The sequence below is a fragment of the Rattus norvegicus genome, chromosome 20 (genome assembly GCF_021556685.1).
Source record: "Rattus norvegicus strain SHRSP/BbbUtx chromosome 20, alternate assembly SHRSP_T2T, whole genome shotgun sequence".
Lineage (NCBI taxonomy): Eukaryota > Metazoa > Chordata > Mammalia > Rodentia > Muridae > Rattus > Rattus norvegicus.
This window is the reverse complement of record NC_141553.1, coordinates 43,560,247-43,580,982: the sequence shown is the minus strand read 5'-3', so window position 1 is coordinate 43,580,982 and position 20,736 is coordinate 43,560,247. Positions and strand designations below refer to the sequence as shown.

Genomic DNA, 20,736 nt, shown 5'->3' with positions numbered 1-20,736 from the left:
GATAGAGGGCTAATATCCAATTTATACAAAGAACTCATGAAGTTAGACTCCAGAGAATCAAATAACCCTATTAAAAATGGGGTACAGAGCTAAACAAAGAATTCTCATCTGAGTAATATCGAATGCATGAGAAGCATCTGAAGAAATGTTCAACATCCTTAGTCATCAGGAAAATGCAAATTAAAACAACCCTGAGATTCCACCTCACACCAGTCAGATGGCTAAGATAAAAACTCAGGTGACAGCAGATGCTGGTGAGGATGTGGAGAAAGAGGAACACTCCTCCATTGTTGGTGGGATTGCAGACTGGTACAACCATTCTGGAAATCAATCTGGAGGTTCCTCAGAAAATTGGACATTGAACTGCCTGAGGATCCAGCTATACCTCTCTTGGGCATATACCCAAAAGATGCCTCAACATATAAAAGAGACACGTGCTCCACTATGTTCATCGCAGCCTTATTTATAATAGCCAGAAACTGGAAAGAACCCAGATGCCCTTCAACAGAGGAATGGATACAGAAAATGTGGTACATCTACACAATGGAATATTACTCAGCTATCAAAAACAACGAGTTTATGAAATTCGTAGGCAAATGGTTGGAACTGGAAAATATCATCCTGAGTGAGCTAACCCAATCACAGAAAGACATACATGGTATGCACTCATTGATAAGTGGCTATTAGCCCAAATGCTTGAATTACCCTAGATCCCTAGAACAAACGAAACTCAAAACGGATGATCAAAATGTGAATGCTTCACTCCTTCTTTAAATGAGGAAAAAGAATACCCTTGGCAGGGAAGGGAGAGGCAAAGATTAAAACAGAGACTGAAGGAACACCCATTCAGAGCCTGCCCCACATGTGGCCCATACATATACAGCCACCCAATTAGACAAGATGGATGAAGCAAAGAAGTGCAGACCGACAGGAGCCGGATGTAGATCTCTCCTGAGAGACACAGCCACAATACAGCAAATACAGAGGCGAATGCCAGCAGCAAACCACTGAACTGAGAATAGGTCCCCTATTGAAGGAATCAGAGAAAGAACTGGAAGAGCTTGAAGGGGCTCGAGACCCCAAAAGTACAACAATGCCAAGCAATCAGAGCTTCCAGGGACTAAGCCACTACCTAAAGACTATACATGGACTGACCCTGGACTCTGACCCCATAGGTAGGAATGAATATCCTAGTAAGAGCACCAGTGGAAGGGGAAGCCCTGGGTCCTGCTAAGACTGAACCCCCAGTGAACTAGACTGGTGGGGGGAGGGCGGCAATGGGGGGAGGGTTGGGATGGGAACACCCATAAGGAAGGGGAGGGGGGAGGGGGATGTTTGCCCGGAAACCGGGAAAGGGAATAACACTCGAAATGTATATAAGAAATACTCAAGTTAATAAAAAAAAAATCATCAGATCTTATGACAAAAGCCTATACTCAATAAAATGGGACATTCTGGATGAAGTGGACAGTTTTCTAGACAGATACCAGGTACCAAAGTTAAATCAGGATCAGATCAACCATCTAAACAGTCCCATTACTCCTAAAGAAATAGAAGCAGTCATTAAAAGTTTCCCAATCAAAAAAGGCACAGGACCAGATGGGTTTAGTGGAGAATTCTATCAGACCTTCATAGATCACCAAATACCAATACTATCCAAACTATTCCACAAAATTGAAACAGATGGAGCACTACCGAATACCTTCTATGAAGCCACAATTACTCTTGACCTGCTCCGTTTCCGACCTGGGCCGGTTCACCCCTCCTTAGGCAACCTGGTGGTCCCCCGCTCCCGGGAGGTCACCATATTGATGCCGAACTTAGTGCGGACACCCGATCGGCATAGCGCACTACAGCCCAGAACTCCTGGACTCAAGCGATCCTCCTGTCTCAGCCTCCCGAGTAGCTGGGACTACAGGCGTGCGCCACCGCGCCCGGCCACAATTACTCTTATACCAAAACTACACAAAGACCCAACAAAGAAAGAGAACTTCAGACTAATTTCCCTCATGAATATTGATGCAAAAATACTCAATAAAATTCTTGCAAACTGAATCAAAGAACACATCAAGCTGATCATCTATCATAATCAAGTAGGCTTCATCCCAGGGATGCAATATACGGAAATCCATCAATGAAATCCATTATATAAACAAACTCAAAGAAAAAAGTTTTTGTCATCTCATTAGATGCTCATAAAGCATTTGACAAAAATCAGTGCCCCTTTATGTGAAGTCTTGGGAAGGTCAGGAATTCAAGGCCCATACCTAAACATAGTAAAAGCAATACACAGCAAGCCAGTAGCCAACATCAAACTAAATGGAGAGAAACTTGAAGCAATCCCACTAAAATCAAGGACTAGAAGAAGCTGTCCACTCTCTCCCTACCTATTCAATGTAGTACTCCAAGTCCTAACCAGAGCAATCAGAAAACAAAAGGAGGTCAAAAGGATACAAATAGGAAAGGAAAAAGTCAAAATGTGACTATTCACAGATGATATAATAGTATACTTAAGTGATGCCAAAAATTCTACCAGAGACTCCCAAACCTGATGAACAACTTCAACAAAGTGGCTGGATATAAAATCAACTCAAACAAATCAGTAGCCTACCTTTTCTCAAAGGATAAACAGGCTGAGAAAAAAATTAGGGAAATAACACCCTTCACAATAGTCACAAATAATATAAAATACTTTGGTGTGACTCTAACCAAGCAAGTGAATAATCTGTATGACAAGAACTTCAAATCTCTGAAGAAAGAAATTGAAGATCTCAGAAGATGGAAAGATCTCCCATGCTCATGCATTGACAGGATTAATATTGTCAAAATGGCCATCTTGCCAAAAGCAATCTGCAAATTCAATGCAATCCCCATCAAAATTCCATCTCAATTCTTCATAGAATTAGAAAGCACAATTTACAAATTTATTTGGAATAACAAAAAAAAAAAACCCAAGCAACAACAACAACAACAACAAAGGATAGCAAAACCTATCCTCAACAATAAAAAATCTTCTGGGGAAGTCACCATCCTTGACCTCAAGTTGTATTATAGATCGATAGTGATAAAAACTGGATGATATTGGTACAGAGACAGGCAGGTAGATCAGTGGAACAGAATTGAAGACCCAGAAATGAATCCACATACCTATGATCACTTGTTCTTTGACAAAGGAGGTAAAACCATCCAGTGGAAAAAAGATAGCATTTTCAACATACTGGTGCTGGTTCAACTGGTGGTCAGCATGTAGAAGAATGCAAATTGATCTAATCTTATCACCCTGTACAAAGCTCAAGTCCAAGTGGATGAAGGACCTCCTCATAAAACCAGATACACTCAAACTAATAGAAGAAAAAGTGGGGAAGAGCCTCGAACACTTGGGCACTGGGGAAATTTTTTTGAATAGAACACCAATGGCTTATGCTCTAAGATCAAGAATCAACAAATGGGACCTCATAAAGTTGCAAAGTTTCTATAAGGTAAAGGACATTGTCAATAGGACTAAACGGCAACCAACAGATCGGTAAATATCTTTACCAATCCTACATCTGATAGAGGGCTAATATCCAATTTATACAAAGAACTCATGAAGTTAGACTCCAGAGAATCAAATAACCCTATTAAAAATGGGGTACAGAGCTAAACAAAGAATTCTCATCTGAGTAATATCGAATGCATGAGAAGCATCTGAAGAAATGTTCAACATCCTTAGTCATCAGGAAAATGCAAATTAAAACAACCCTGAGATTCCACCTCACACCAGTCAGATGGCTAAGATAAAAACTCAGGTGACAGCAGATGCTGGTGAGGATGTGGAGAAAGAGGAACACTCCTCCATTGTTGGTGGGATTGCAGACTGGTACAACCATTCTGGAAATCAATCTGGAGATTACTCAGAAAATTGGACATTCCACTACCTGAGGACCCAGGTATACTGCGCCTGGGCATATACCCGAAAGATGCTCTAACATATAACAAGGACACATGCTCCACTATGTTTATAGCAGTCTTATCTATAATAATCAGTAGTTGGAAAGAACCCAGATGTCCCTCAACCGAGAAATGAATACAGAAAATGTGGTACATTTACACAATGGAATATTACTCACCTATTAAAAACAATGATTTCATGAAATTCTTAGGCAAGTGGATGGAACTAGAAAATATCATCCTGAGTGAGGTAACCCAGTCACAGAAAAACACACATGGTATGCACTCACTGATAAGTGGATATTAGCCCCAAAACTGGGATTACCCAAGATACAATCCACAGACCACATGAAGCTCAAGAAGGATGACCAAAGTGAGGGTGCTTCAGTCCTTCCTAGATGGGGGAACAAAAATATTCATAGGAAGAAATACAGAGACTAAGTTTGAAGCAGAGACTGAAGGTAAGGCCATCCAGAGCCTGCCCTACCTACATATACAGCCCATATACATCCAGCCACCAAACCCAGACACTATTGCTGATGCCAAGAAGTGCATGCTGACAGGACCCTGATATAGCTGTCTCCTGAGAGGCTCTGCCACAGCATGACCAATACAGAGACGGACATTCGTAGCCAACCATTGAACTGAGAACTGGCTCCCCATAGGACTAATTAGATAAAATATTAAAAGAGCTGAAGGGGTTTGGAACCCCATAAGAACAACCAACCAGAGCTCCCGGGGACTAAACCACCACCCAAAGAGTACACATGGACAGACCCATGGCTGCAGCTGCATACGTAGCAGAGGATGGCCTTGTTGGGTACCAACTGGGGGAGAAGCCCTTGGTCCTGTCAAAGGTTGGCACCCCCTCCCCCCGGATAGGGGAATGTCATGGTGGGAAGGTGGGAAGGAGGGGAAATCTCTTATAGAAGCAGGGGGAGGGGGAATGAGGTAGGGGGTTTGTGGACAGGAAACCGGGAAGGGGGATAACTTTTGAAATGTAAATAAAAAATATCCAATAAAAATAAATAAATAAGAAAAAAAGAAAAGAAAGGAAAAGCAGCTTGATTTCGTGTTGAGCTAAGGCTAGAAACCCTGGTACCCTGAAGGGACAGTAGGAGCTTTGCATGATACCTGATCATCAGGTCCCTGCCATTAGCTCCAGCCCTCCACAGATTTGTGCCCATCAGTCATGTAAAGACAAAGTTCCAAGCCCCTCTACAGGTCAAGTAGGCTCAAGACAGATCTCCATTCTAATGAGTTACCGAAAGGCCTGAAGGCTTAGCCAATTAACTTTCCTTCCCAGACAATCCTCCCTCACTGTATTTAACCTGAGGCCTACTTTGAGAACTGGGGTATGGTTTTATTCATCCACTTTTCACCAGGACAATAAAATGCCTTAAAACCATAGACTGCCTCCTTTTTATTGGGATCAGCAGCGGGGAGCCATGGAGAAGGCCTTCACCTACAGAGCCATCTAATCTGCAGTAGAACACCTCTCTGTGCTCACAGCCAAAGCCAAGCCAATCTAAACCCAAGCCTGCAGCTGTCATGCTAAGCCAAGATCAAGCCTCCAAAGCCAAAAACTCTCCCCTCGACCAGCCGCTGGAGCTCCCCCTTACCCGCCTCGGCCCTGGGCTTGATCCAGCCCGTGGAACCCCACTCCATTCTCAGCTCTTCTGCGGCTTCCAGTGGTGCCTGGATGACCGAGAACCTGAGAACCAGATTTCTCCATTCCTGGCCTAAGTCTAGGGAGACCTCGAGCCTGCTCCATCTGTCCATTGCCTCAGACTGTACCCACCCTGGAGCGGTGTCCCGGGACTTCCCTCCAGCCCGACCCCTGCCTGGCAATGGTGTGTGGTAAGCAAGGTCAACTTCCCATTCCTGCCTCTCCCCAAGCAGCCATACCCTGTGGCAGAGCAGACACAGGATCCCAAAACCCTACACTGGCCTGTTACTATTTCTGCTCTCAGTGTGCTCAACACAGTAGGCTATTTCTGTTTCTTTGATCTTTGTTTTCTTTCTCGCGTTTAATATCTTGACCATTGCCTCCCATGAGTTTGACCATTTGCGGACTTAACTGCATCGGTATTTATCTTACTCACAACTATTTGGCCGTTCTACTTTTAATCTCTCTCCCTATTTTACCTTACTTAGTCTTAGGAGCAATCCAACAATATGCATAGAATTTGTCTTTTATTTTTTAATAGGATGTGGCTCGTCAAGGCTCACGGGTTGAGGCTTGCTCTCCGTAGGAAGGTCTCAGCACTTTGAAATGAATAGACTGTGTAAGTTTTCACTCAACCATGACTAAATCCTTCACTGGATTAATAGTATGATATAATTGTTGAAACATGTTGGAAAGTAGAGACAGGCTGGGGAAAGGAGGTTGTGGACATGTGTCTTTAAAGGATTCATCTTGTCCTGGACCCATCCTCCCATGCTTTGTTTTCTGCCTGCCGTGAGTTGCTAAATGTTTCCTCACCAAGCCCTTCCACCATAGTAATCTTCACCAACTCGGAAACAAGGAGTCAACTGACCATGACCCATAATCACTGAGACTGTGAGCTAAAAATCAAACTTTCTCTTTGAAGTTGTTTATCTCTGGTATCTGTCCCAATGGTAAAAGCTTGCCAACACTCTTATTATCCCTGTTCTTGGAGACCAGAAAATTAAAGAATAGAATGTTTTACCATATACCCTTAACATGGTCCAAAGAGAAAATGGCTGAATGAGTGAGCAAACATATCTACTTAAAATATGTCCGCTCTTAGTCTGTTCATCTTCCCTATCATAAGACAAGGAAAGAGTTACTTGGGAATATTGTCTAGCTAGTACAGACATCAAAGACAAAGGCTTTCTATATTCAAAGAAGTAATGATAGTTTTCAGCAAGGAGGAAATGGGAATATTGAAACTAGAGAGTGAGAAGAGATTGACAATCATACTGTAGAATAGCTCAAAAGACCAGGGAAGACCTCGTACTGAACACCCACTGAGAGGTTCTGCATAGACACTTCTGTGTGCAGGCAAGCATTGTTGAAGTACTGTTCAGAGTGCTGGTGGGGCAGCCGGTGAGGATGGCCATATGTGAGCGGAAGTGGAGAAGGTTAGAGGGAGGCCCTCCATACACATACCTACATTCAGACACGCCTCAGTTACTCCAGACAGGATTATCTGGCTAGTGGTTGTCTCATGGCCTCGTTTCACTTCCTGGTTGTCCCGTTCCTCCTTTGTAAGCACCTGGGAAATGATTATTACAGTTCGATTTTAAAATCCTTTCCTCTAGTAGCTGTGTTTACACACACACACACACACACACACACACATTTGTGGAAAGAGACACAGTTTTGATGGTAGACAACGTTTCTGCCATGGTCATTCTAGTTATTTTTTTTTAAAAAAACCAATTTATTGATAAGAACCATAAATTGCAATGTGCATTTTAACCCTAGAGTACAATAAACAATTACTCATTCTTACTTGATCTGGAGGTGGGGATAAACGTGGGAGACTCCCACATATACTCCAAATAATGTTCTTAAGCAGAATTATGTTTCCTATCTGGAGACTGAGGTTTTGATGTGAGCATAACTAAATGTACTCTCTTTAAAAAATCCTACATTTTCTGCATCTTTGTGCTGACCTTTCAAGAACGCAGATGACTCTCCACATCAATCATGCTCACCTTTGGCTAGAGGCTACCAGGAGACTGAGGAATTTTCTAGCTACAGAGTGAATGTTTGAATCTGAGACTAAAGTTTTCTATGAGAGAGACTGCAAACAAGGCAGGGATGGGTTAGATCCCTGACTATATCTGAACGACTTTCTGAGGGTGACAACTATTAAATCTGGTTACTGCATAATCTGTACATAGATTATACAAAACTAACACATCACTAAGTTCCAAAGAGGCCCCCAAATCCATCTTTATTTGAATACACAATATTTAAATAAATATGAAACACAAAGGAAACATACATCCAGAGAAACACATGAGCGCGCGCGCGCACACACACACACACACACACACACACGCACACACACATACACACACAGAGAGAGAGAGAGAGAGAGAGAGAGAGACTACATTTATAAATTCTTTTTGATTGTTTTATTCTATTAATTGTAACAGATTTTGCTCATACTCGCTTCTCCTTCCACTACTGTTCCCAGGTCCACTCTCCTTTCTCTACCCACCCAACTTTGTGTTTTATTTTTACAAAACATCCATACAGACCAATTTAGGCTGCCCAAATTCTTGGATGTGTGGTGTGCCATTGTAGAACCATCAGCTTACCTGGCTACACTCTTTTATTTTTTCCCTCCTTGGGTATTTCTTATTTACATTTCAATTGTTATTCCCTTTCCAGGTTTCCAAGCCAACATCCTCCAACCCCTTCCCCCTCCTCTTCTATATGGGTGTTCCCCTCCCCATGCTTCCCCCATTACCGCCCTCCCCCCAACAACCATGTTCACTGGGGGTTCAGTCTTGGCAGGACCAAGGGCTTCCACTTCCACTGGTGCCCTTACTAGGATATTCATTGCTACCTATGCAGTTGGAACCCAGGGTCAGTCCATGTCTTTGAGTAGTGGCTTAGTCCCTGAAAGCTCTGGTTGGTTGGCATTGTTGTTCATATGGGGTCTCAAGCCCCTTCAAGCTCTTTCAGTCCTTTCTAAGATTCCTTCAACGGGGGTCCTGTTCTCAGTTCAGTGATTTGCTGCTGGCATTAGCCTATGTATTTGCTGTATTTTGGCTTTGTCTCTCAGGAGAGATCTATCAGGATCCTGTCAGGAGTGCAGGTTCTTGTCAGCTTGCACTTCTTTGCTTCATCCATCTTATCTAGTTTGGTGGCTGTATATGTATGGGCCACATGTGGGGCAGGCTCTGAATGGGTGTTCCTTCTGTGTCTGTTTTAATCTTTGCCTCCCTATCCCCTCCCAAGGGTATTCTTGTTCCCCTTTTAAAGAACAAGTGAAGCATTCGCATTTTGGTCATCCTTCTTGAGTTTCACGTCTTCTGTGTTAGAACACTATTCTTCCTTCTCCTAGCAGCTGACAATTTACAGTTAAATATACATGTTGTTTTAAGAAAAGCCATGGATCTAAAAAACAAACTTGACTAATATTAGCAATGGACCTTATTGAATTTGTTTATATTCACTGATTAATATATTGTCATAAATGATTGACAATTCTTCTATGTGAGTTCTTGTCAACCCTCTGCCATGTAGTACCTGTGGAACCTAGAATTATAAAGCAATCAAGGAAGAAAAGGTGAGCCCAGTTACTTTGGGGTGGGTCACACGTCCACTCTGCTTACCCATTAGTCAGAAAACCAAAGTCTTGGTGCTTGTGAGAAGTTGGCATGCTCCCAGGCCTGCTGAACTCAGTAAGTAACAAAACAAAACTCCAGCTACTCAGCTCCTCATTCTGTTTAATAAGCTAGATTTATTTTTCCGAGATCTCCGATAAACAGAAATAATTATAATTACGAATAATTAAAATGCTAAACCGAAGAGGGCTCTCGACATTCACTGCGCCATGAGCTGGTCCCTGGAGGGCAGCATCTTCAATTAGTTCAGTTTTACAACAAAAGATACATGTGACAATCAGTGATTGCAGGTATTCACCTCAAGTAAGAAAACAAGTTAATTCACTGTAAAAATCACCTTCTTTCAACTAGTGGGTGCCCTGCTCTCTTTGGTGTTCAACGTCTGTTCTAATTCGAGAATATAGAAAAGCACCAGATAGCAGAGGGAAGACTAATTCTGCCGTAGAAGCTGTGAGTGGATGCATGCCAGATTCATCAGTTATTCTTACTGGCCTTTGGGGAAGGTAATCAGAAACAAAAGGTGAGGCTTTGGATAGTCAGCCCTGGGCTGGGAAGATGGTTGAGATGAAATCATTTGCGGTGCAGATGTGAAGACTTGGGTTGGAGCCCTGGAATGCACGCACCCTGGACATAGTTGCATAAGAGGCAGAGACAGGAGCATCTCCTGGAACTCACAGGTTAGTCAGTCCTGAGCACACAGCAATGCATCGCAAATCCTGTCTCAAAGAAAGAGGAAGGTGAGGACAAACATGCCGGGTTGCCTCCTTGCTTCCACAGGCATATCATAGCACACATGTGCCTTCACTCACATGTATACAACACACACACAAACACACACACATACATGCATGCAGGCATGCACACACACATACACGTTAGATAAAAGGAAGTTTTTTCAAGTGTGTTTCATAATTTATATGAATATATTTACTTAATTCACAACCTGTCATTGATGCTTCAAAGCTAGATCTTACTACACAGCCCAGGCTGACTAGCCTTAAAATAATAATCTTCCCACCTCTACTCAAGTTCTGAAATTCCAATCATCACATTCTACACTCTAGCATTCATTGTTAGTTTATGCTAGATGGCTGCTAAATAGCATTGTTAGGAACTAGCAGAGTAGAAAAAGACTACGTACAGACATATTTATATGGCCTCTCAGATATAGCCTTAGAACTATGCATGCCTATATTTTATTAAATGAAGTGGATTTTTGTGTGTCTATGCTATTTCTCATTATTCACCAATCGTAATCGGATTTTCTTTAAAGAATTAAATAAATTATTTTGATTTTTTATTCAGAACTCTTTCTATAAGTGTATTTATGTACACTCACACTTGTAGCAAAATGCACCCATTTTCTTTTCGTACTATTTTTTTTTTTTTTGTCTCCACTTATTACTACTGCGGCCTATTGGGAACTAACCGAATTCACCATGTTACTCAGATTCGGCTCAGGAAATTTTGATAATTCTTTTTTTTTTTTAAATTTAGAGAATACTTTATTAGTTTTTGTAATCAAACCCACGTAGATAAGACCGTACATATTTAATACAGTGTGTTACCCCTGTACAAATGGAAAAAACTTAAGTTCAACATTTCTAGACCAATATGGCTGTTAATTTCTGTACAGTGCCAACTCAACACAGTAAACGGGGATACTTTTTTCCAAAGTTGACAGCACAGCTAAAGTTTCAAAAAATTCAAATTATATATCTGTATATATATATTTATATTTATATAAAAAGACCAATAATAGCAGTGTGTTATGCATCAACACCAGCAACAGCTTTTCCAGGTTCTGCAGTCATCTGAACAAAACTGTAGAGACATCCAGCACACTCCATTAAAAAAAAAAAGTAAAAAAACAAAACCCGAGAAAACAGCACAGTTCTGTTACTCTTGTGGTACCTGGCACCATTTTTTTTTTTAAATTAGCTTCTCAATCATCATCTGGAAAGAAAACATTCTGAGCAACATCATTAAAAACAGCTCTGATAAAGCACGGTCACTACTACGTATCATAAAGCAGGTACAAGCTATTTTACATCCACAGAGGTATGATACAGTACTGTCCTACATCTATAATACTAGAGGATACAATTTAAAAGGCATTATTTGAGACTTGATTCTACTTTTCCAGCAGAGGGCCCAAAGGATGGTGTGACACAGCTTTGTAAAGAAACATACTCTAAAGACTATACATGGACTGACCCTGGACTCTGACCCCATAGGTAGCAATGAATATCCTAGTAAGAGCACCAGTGGAAGGGGAAGCCCTGGGTCCTGCTAAGACTGAACCCACAGTGAACTAGTCTATGGGGGGAGGGCGGCAATGGGGGGAGGGTTGGGAGGGGAACACCCATAAGGAAGGGGAGGGGGGAGGGGGATGTTTGCCCGGAAACCGGGAAAGGGAATAACACTCGAAATGTATATAAGAAATACTCAAGTTAATAATAAAAAAAAAAAAAAAGAAACATACTCTAAACAGGACTTCCTTTCACTAGTGGCACAGTTCTAAGGATTCATTCTCTCCATGAATGTCAGCTAAAACCGTTATTAAAAAAATGAAATATCCCTAGAACAAAACCGTATAACCACCGGATTCACATGACGATGACCTAGTGGAGACAAGCTGGACCTCACCTTACCAACAAGCTATCAAATCTGTTATGTTTAAACAGTGAGACCTCCAAGGAAGGAGATGCCAAGTAGTGCTTCAAAGCTTCGGACCACAATCAAACACAGCATCCTTTTCAACAGAAGCAGAAGCTCATCTGAATATGCTCAAGGATGCTGACATCAACATTTAATCATCTCCTCACTCATCCAGGAAGAAGGGGAGATCAGTTACTACTGTACTTTATTGTGTTCAACCAAATCACCATGTTACAAAAATAGCAAGCTGCCATAATAAAAAATAAGGCTCCTCTATCCAGCACCAGATAGCATCATTTTACTTTCAAGCCTAGAAATTGCACACTTGTATATAAACCAACCGAAGATGAGGATTGAGAGTTCATCTTGGATTTTTCCTTTGATGAAGTGTCCTTCCTTATCTTTTTTGATGACTTTTAATTGAAAATTGATTTTATTTGATATTAGAATGGCTACTCCAGCTTGCTTCTTCTGACCATTTGCTTGGAAAGTTGTTTTCCAGCCTTTCACTCTGAGGTAGTGTCTGTCTTTGTCTCTGAGGTGTGTTTCCTGTAGGCAGCAGAATGCAGGGTCCTCATTGTGTATCCAGTTTGTTAATCTATGTCTTTTTATTGGGGTGTTGAGGCCATTGATGTTGAGAGATATTAAGGAATAGTGATTATTGCTTCCTGTTATATTCATATTTGGATGTGAGGTTATGTTTGTGTGCTTTCATTCTCTTTGTTTTGTTGCCAAGATGATTAGTTTCTTGCTTCTTCTAGGGTATAGCTTGCCTCCTTATGTTGGGCTTTACCCTTTATTATCCTTTGTAGTGCTGGATTTGTAGAAAGATATTGTATAAATTTGGTTTTGTCATGGAATATCTTGGTTTCTCCATCTATGGTAATTGAGAGTTTTGCAGGATACAGTAACCTGGGCTGGCATTTGTGTTCTCTTAGGGTCTGTATGACATCTGTCCAGGATCTTCTGGCCTTCATAGTTTCTGGTGAAAAGTCTGGTGTGATTCTGATAGGTCTGCCTTTATATGTTACTTGACCTTTTTCCCTTACTGCTTTTAATATTCTTTCTTTATTTTGTGCGTTTGGTGTTTTGACAATTATGTGACAGGAGGTGTTTCTTTTCTGGTCCAATCTATTTGGAGTTCTGTAGGCTTCTTGTATGCATATGGGTATCTCTTTTTTTAGGTTAGGGAAGTTTTCTTCTATGATTTTGTTGAAGATATTTACTGGTCCTTTGAGCTGGGAGTCTTCACTCTCTTCTATACCCATTATCCTTAGGTTTGATCTTCTCATTGAGTCCTGGATTTCCTGTATGTTTTGGACCAGTAGCTTTTTCCGCTTTACATTATCTTTGACAGTTGAGTCAATGATTTCTATGGAATCTTCTGCTCCCGAGATTCTCTCTTCCATCTCTTGTATTCTGTTGGTGAAGCTTGTATCTACAGCTCCTTGTCTTTTCTTTTGATTTTCTATGTCCAGGGTTGTTTCCATGTGTTCTTTCTTGATTGCTTCTATTTCCATTTTTAATTCCTTCAACTGTTTGATTGTGTTTTCCTGGAATTCTTTCAGGGATTTTTGCGATTCCTCTCTGTAGGCTTCTACTTGTTCTCTAAGGGAGTTCTTTATGTCTTTCTTGAAGTCCTCCAGCATCATGATCAAATATGATTTTGAAACTAGGTCTTGCTTTTCTGGTGTGTTTGGATATTCCGTGTTTGCTTTGGTGGGAGAATTGGGCTCCGATGATGCCATGTAGTCTTGGTTTCTGTTGCTTGGGTTCCTGCGCTTGCCTCTCGCCATCAGATTATCTCTAGTGTTACTTTGTTCTGCTATTTCTGACCGTGGCTAGACTGTCCTATAAGCCTGTGTGTCAGGAGTGCTGTAGACCTGTTTTCCTCTCTTTCAGTCAGTTATGGGGACAGAGTGTTCTGCTTTCGGGCGTGTAGTTTTTCCTCTCTACAGGTCTTCAGCTGTTCCTGTGGCCCTGTGTCTTGAGTTCACCAGGCAGGTTTCTTGCAGGGGAAAAGTTGGTCCTACCTGCGGTTCCAAGGCTCAAGATTGCTCGTGGGGTACTGCCCAAGTCCTCTCCGCGGCGGCAGCAACCGGGAAGATCTGCGCCGCTCTTTCCGGGAGCCTCCGTGCACCAGGGTTCCAGATGACTTTTGGTGTTTTCCTCTGGCGTCTGGATGTGCACAGAGTGCAGTCTCTTCTGGTTTCCCAGGCGTGTCTACCTCTCTGAAGGTTTAGCTCTCCCTCCCACGGGATTTGGGTGCAGAGAACTGTTTATCCAGTCTGTTTCCTTCAGGTTCCGGCGGTGTCTCAGGCGCAGGGGTCCTGCCGCTCCTGGGCCCTCCCCTACGGGAACCCAGAGGCCTTATACAGTTGCCTCTTGGGCCAGGGATGTGGGCAGGGGTGGGCAGTGTTGGTGGTCTCCTCCGCTCTGCAGCCTCAGGAGTGCCCACCTGATCAGGCGGTGAGGTCTCTCTCCCACCTCTTTTCGTACTATTAAATGGTATTTATTACTGATATTTTTCTTAGCTATAATGGGACCAAAATAAATTTTCAGTTGTAAGCACATTAGCAAGTAGTAAGTGAAAGTTTGCATCAAAGACTCCAGTAAACATATGTCTCCATTCAGATTCACCATATTATGTGGCCACCATGACCCTGCAAAGACTATCATTTACTATATGTCACACAGAAGAGATAACTTAAGCCATTCACTCAGTAGAGGGAAAACTCATCAGACACGTGGTGCCAATGGCTTCTGAACACTAAACCTGAAATTATTGATTCTGCTTTTTAATGCCTGTACTTGTATTTAACTGAAATGGTTACTTAGATGTCTAAAGATATTAAATTTACACACAATTGGCTAAAGTTTGTTGCTGCTGTGTCAGCCATTTGGAAACGACTTAGTTTATAGGAACATTCAAAGAAGGGCTGTAAAATGGAGTAGTAAATGGTTCAGAATCAACCTGTATCCTTTGTTGATTTCATCTGTCCCCTCAGAGTTTATATTAGGTATGACTTGAGATCTCCAGCACAGCTAATGTATAAGAGAGCCAGATGCTGACATGCCCTTGACACACTACTTAGGATACATACTATAACATTGTAGGCAGCGTATGACTAAGAAGAAAACGATGCCGATTATAGAACGGCTGTGAGCTTTAGAAATTAATTTGCTCTTAATACATTGAAGAAGACCTTCTGACCTTATCAAATCATTCATAACAACAATGTAACCAGAAACTAATTTCAAGGACATTATTTTTTTTTCTAGGGCCTTCCCAGGAGTGTAGTCAATATACCCAGTGTCATTCCATTGAAGAAAACTGAATCAACGTCTCCTGGCTTTTATCAGTTTCAAATAGCTTCTTGACTGGGATCGGGACTTTGTGCCCACTTTCCCTCATTCACACTGGGAATGTCTGGTGTGAGCTTGAGTACATTTTTAACTTTAAGTTATGTAAATCAACAGTATGATCTACATACATGGGAAGTAGGAGTACGTAAGCCATGAGGCAGAACAAGTTTCCTGGGCAATCAACGCTGAGGATCATCTAAACCACTCCAGTAGCCACCTGCAAGGGGTTTCCTGTTGCACTCAGTCACAGTCCACACTGTGTTGAGAATAAAAATCCGTGAAGCAGTGAGCACCTGGCCATTTATGGCTCTTGGTACTGTTTATTAGATTCTGGATATGACCAGGGCACTGAGTTAAATAAAGACTTAATGAGGTCATATTAGGACTGTTTTCTAGACGAATGGGTCAAAGCTTGGAGGAGTCAAGGCATTCCTTTTACCTTTAAAAATCAGTAAGGCATGGAGGTAGGTGTCAAAATCTCACCCCAGAGCTCACTGACTCCAGGCTCTACTTCAGCGGGCTGGGTGAGCATTTTCAATGGTAAGATCCTAAGTACTAACACCACCACCTCTTCTACGTCAGCTTCCTCCACAGCCAAACGCTTCTCCCTCGCTGTAACATTGCAAGTTAAAGAAGACGAAAGGTAGCACATTTGTTTTGAGCATTCACAACTAAGATTTGGTACTATCATAATCGTAGTGTTCTCTTGTTTTAATTCAATTTCTGTCGCCATTATAACACACTGATCTAAAACAAGTTGCAGGGGACTGAGTTTATTTCAGCTCACAGCTTACAGTCTGTCAATGAAGGAAGTCAAAACAGGGACTCAACTGAACCTGGATGTAGGGACGAAAGAGGAAACTGTGGAGGAATGTTGCCTACTGGCTTACTTCCAGGCCCACATTTAGCTTTTTTTCTTATAGCTTCTAGGAACCCATGGGCTGGGCATTCCCACACCATTCAGTAGTCAGTAAGAGGCCCTGGATAGGTCCATAGAGTAATCTCAGTTGAGATTCCCTCTTCTAGCTATTTCAAGGTGACAATCATCAAGGTTAGCCATTAGAAGTCTATTAGAAATTCCACCCACAAGCACATCACTTAAAGCCAGAAACCTTTCCTTACCCCCATAGATCTCATGTTAATATCATCATACAACACATAACACCAGTTTTAAAAGTCTCACAATCTTTTAAGAATTTCAATAATTTAAAAGCTCTCCATTCTCTTAAGAATTCTGATACAGGGACTGTGGTGGCTTGAAGGAGAAATGTGCCCCCCTCAGGCTCACATATTTGAACCCTTGCTTTGTACTTGGTGGGGCTGTGTGGGGGATGATGTGGACGCTTTGTTAAGTTCAGCCTTGGTGTAGGGAGTACATTACCCGCAGCTGGCTCTGAGAGTTTAATTAGATCACGTTCCACATCTAGTTTGCTCCCTGTGCTTTGGGTTTGCAGGGGACAATGTGATTTCTGAGCTTCCTGAGCCTGCCTCCATGCCTGTTGCTTGCTGCCAAGCTTCCCCTGCCATGTTTGAATCCTATTCCCCAGGAACAGTAAAAACAAAATAAAAGCGTTTTCCTCCGAGTTGTGTTTGGTCACAGTAATTTTTATCACAGCGACTGAAAAGTAACACACAAGCCTTTTCCTGCCAGAGACTGCAGACTTTTCTAATATGTTACTAAACCTCAATCTTTATAGTTGGGTGAGGAATATTTGTTCTCATCCTTCTCTGAAGTACTTAAAGCCTTCGCACGATCCGTACCTCTACCAATGAATGACACTTTAGGGGATGTTAATTGACAGCAGGCAGCAGTCAAGTGGCTGGAATCTTTCTCTTTGTCACTTGAACTGCTCTGTGGCATTGCAGGGTATTTTTGAACTCTACTGAATCTCAAAGACCTCAGATACCATCTGTTTCTGTTGCTTGCCTTTGCTCCCTCTGCTTACCTGGGCCCGTTCCCTGCACAGAATGTAGATGGTAGGTAGAAATTACTCTCCTAAGTAGAGATGAGCTTATTTTGTTGAGATCAAAGATAGTAAGTTATTGATTTTCAGCTTGACATTTCAAATACCAACCATTACCTTAACTCTGGACATCCTTAGAAGACCCAGAGCATTGGAACCATAGCAGAAGAACTGCAATGTGGGACCACTGAGGACACGAGACTGACACGCAGGGATACCTGTCTTCTTAATCTTGTTAAGGTCTTTATCATCTGTCCTCTCAGTCTTTCCTGGCTACCATCTTACCAGAGGCTATAAGCCTTTTAAATGACTGGGATGGGACACTTCTAGAGAGCACAGGTCAATATGTCAAATTTGTACTTCATGGAGAGACAGTGCTGTTAGCTGCAACAGATGTTTGTAACAGATAAAGGAGTGGTCGCTTCCTATAGTATACAGAGCTCGCTGGTAGACAACAGTTAGGTGTATCTTCACGATGTCATTGCAAGTGTTAGCAAGTCTGCAGAGAGTCCATTTGAAAGAGACTCAGGACTAGTTTTAGTTTACATCAAATTAGAGTTATCATGAAATAAAACTGGCAATTCTTTGGAGAGAGAGGGTTTTAGAGCCTCACAAAACCCAGTAAAGTGTAGATGAGGCTGACGGTGGTGACCAGCAGTGAGATCAGGCATTCTGTGTTTGCTTTGGAATGTTAAGCGGGTTGGATTCTTTTTAAAAGAAAACATTTCATTCAGAACATTCTCCCATGAAAGCTCTCTTTGACGAAGTGTCATTTTTTGATATATTAGTACATGTCTGCCTACATTTTATATTCAAAGACAGCAAGCAGTGTTTGAACAACTTTTGACAAGGGAATTAAAGCACCATAGAGGTGACTCTTTTAATGTGGTTCTGTAGCCCATTTTGTGTTCTCTATGATGTACTTTAGGGCAAGCTATAGCATTTTCAATTATGTCAACTTATGTTTGAAAAAGTACGGAGCAATTAGAGGTGAGTATTGAGAGTGGCAAAGTCACCTCACGAGCAAAATAATTTTTAAGCACAAAATTCTGATATTTGTTGAGAAAGAGAACCAGAGACATGATATGAATGAATGAATTATGAATGAGTAGAAAAATAAGTCAAAGATGTTTCTAATAAAACATCCAGGGGATCAGGAATTTCAGCTACCTCTTAAATACAGTTATGTATTAAACTATACACTGTCCTCTATTTGTTCCTAGTAGAAACTTCAGAAAGAATCTCTCAGTCACACCAAGCTGGCATTTACAGGAGCTATCATTCCAAATGTCACTCCTGTGTCCTTCGGTTAAACTATAGAATGGACGTCCTGACTACCTTCCAGCCGCATCTGTCCATGTGTCACCTGCGTGGCTCATCCACACGCCTTGCTTCCTTTCACTTCTTGACTGTGCCAGGCTTTTCCACCACCTGGATCAGTCAGATGATCAGTAGATGGCTTTTTACTGGTTTGGTGACAGCTGGATGTCACTTGCTTTCAGGATGAGGCCTCTGGCCATTGTTTTACCTAGTATCCCTCCTGTAGCTCTTCAGGAACTTCAGGGCTTGCCCATCATAGTCCCTATAATACCATGGTGATTGTTTCTTTTCAAGGCCACATCTCCAACAGACCCTAAGCGCCCTGATGGTTGATGATTTTGACCTTTCCTGTATTGTTTGTAACCATTCTTGGGTTATTTCAGGGACTTTTAAACTCTTTGTTATGAGGACAAATGCACAGTGGAAGGGAGAAGTTTATGAATAAGATGCATTTTTAGATTTCTTCCCCTTTCAATGATAGTGCAGATTGCTAACTATAGCCACATTAAGAAGTAGATTATATTGGTTTTCCCATGTTTACATGCCCATTTGTCTGTTTCATTTAGCTAGCAATAAGCTTCCCATTTTCGTCCATGGGCATTCTCACCGTCAAACCCTTCTTCAAAGAAAAGCCCGGGTGGGATAATCTGAGCATGAGAGGTGCTGCCACAGAACACCATACTTGGGTTTGAGTTTAACGTAAACAGTAGAGACAACAAGGCAGATTACGAAGACCAGAAATAAAATTACGGAAATGAAAGTCTAACACCTGAAATTGCTGAATGTCTTTCTTTAATGGTCAAGTCATTATAGTCTGAGAATGCTTCCATGAGTCTTGTGACTAATAAAGGAGAAAATTCAAAATGTGCACCAATTACTCTGTCAAGGAAAAGGAACTGGAGAACAGATAGCTGTGCACACTGTTACCAGACGATGAGATATAGCAATCGGTACTCTCTTGAAAGGTTCTCAAATCTAATGAGGCAGCTGTGGATAACTAAATTAAGATGATGACCAATTCAGGGGATCAGTTCAGGGCCCTTAGCCTCCAAAATTCAAATAAGTAGTCAGAGTGGGATGGCATTAGCTGACCTCTGCAGACCACCACTGGAATACAGACGACATCTGTAAGCAGGTCCAAAGTAACATCAGAGCCTAACAGCTTCCGAATTTCACACATGCTTTGGCTGAGGGGGCGGGTGGCTGTGTGACACATGGGGAGGGGATGGGTGGGCAATACTTGAAGGAGGTTAGTACAACCTTTACTCTTAAACTTACCTCAGAAGTCAAGATTAAAAATACAGTGAGTTTATGGAATGTTTTCCTCTACAATATAAAGTAATTTAAAAACAGCTTTTATTAAAAAAATTATTAGATATTATTTCTTTACTTACAATTCAAATGTTATTCCTCTTCCCAGTTTTCTGTCCATAAGCCTCCACTCCCTCCCTTCCCCCTTTCTATCCCATCCCCTCCCCCTCCTCCATATGGGCATTCCCCCTATACATCTCCCTTACTGCTCCCCCCCCATATTCCCCAGTACTGGGGGTCCAACCTTGGCAGAACCAAGGGCTTCCCCTTCCACTGGTGCCCCAGGAAGGCTATGCTCTGCTACAAATGCAGTTGGAGCCCTGGGTCAGTCCATGTATAGTCTTTTGGTAGTGGTTTAGTCCTTGGAAGCTCTGGTTGGTTGGCATTTTTGTTTTTATGGGGTTGCAAGCTCCTTCAACTCTTTCAATACGTCCTCTAATTTCTCCCAAGAGGGCCCTGAAAAACAGCTTTTTTATACACACATTAATTACTCAACACAACTGCTCTTAGCTTTCTAGATTGGGGCTGGCTGGCTGGACTGTTGTATGTAGAGGAGATTCTTCTGGGTTTTTTTGTTTGTTTGAGTTTTGCTTTAGTCTTTGGTGTTTGTTTCTTAAGCAATCCTCCTGTTTTGAAACACTTCAGAATACTTTCCTAAGAGCACACAGAGGTCTGCTTGCTTTTGCCCTTTTGTAGGCTTCCTGGGGCCATCAGGTAGCCTGGAGCACATCATTGTGGGTGAATTTAGCAGTGAATGTGTAGTTCCCACTGAGCGACTGCCTTTTCTTTATTGAGCTATGCTTTCATCTAAAGGATTTCCATCCCACTGCCCTTCCTTTCCAAATGTTCT

The 20,736-nt window shown here is 41.9% G+C and overlaps 1 protein-coding gene and 1 non-coding gene across 7 annotated transcripts in view; both read right to left on the bottom strand.

The window, feature by feature from the left end:
• The window catches only part of Hs3st5 (heparan sulfate-glucosamine 3-sulfotransferase 5), a 332,523-nt gene that overhangs the window by 134,582 nt on the left and 177,205 nt on the right, over positions 1-20,736 (bottom strand). For 3 of the 6 annotated variants that reach the window (NM_001106392.1, NM_001434620.1, XM_087597198.1), the window contains 1 exon segment: positions 7,067-7,172. The gene's annotated coding sequence lies outside the window, so the exon portion shown is untranslated. 6 annotated transcript variants of the gene reach the window in all.
• On the bottom strand, positions 1,642-1,939 carry LOC147998707 (signal recognition particle RNA). Its single transcript, XR_015646084.1, has one exon.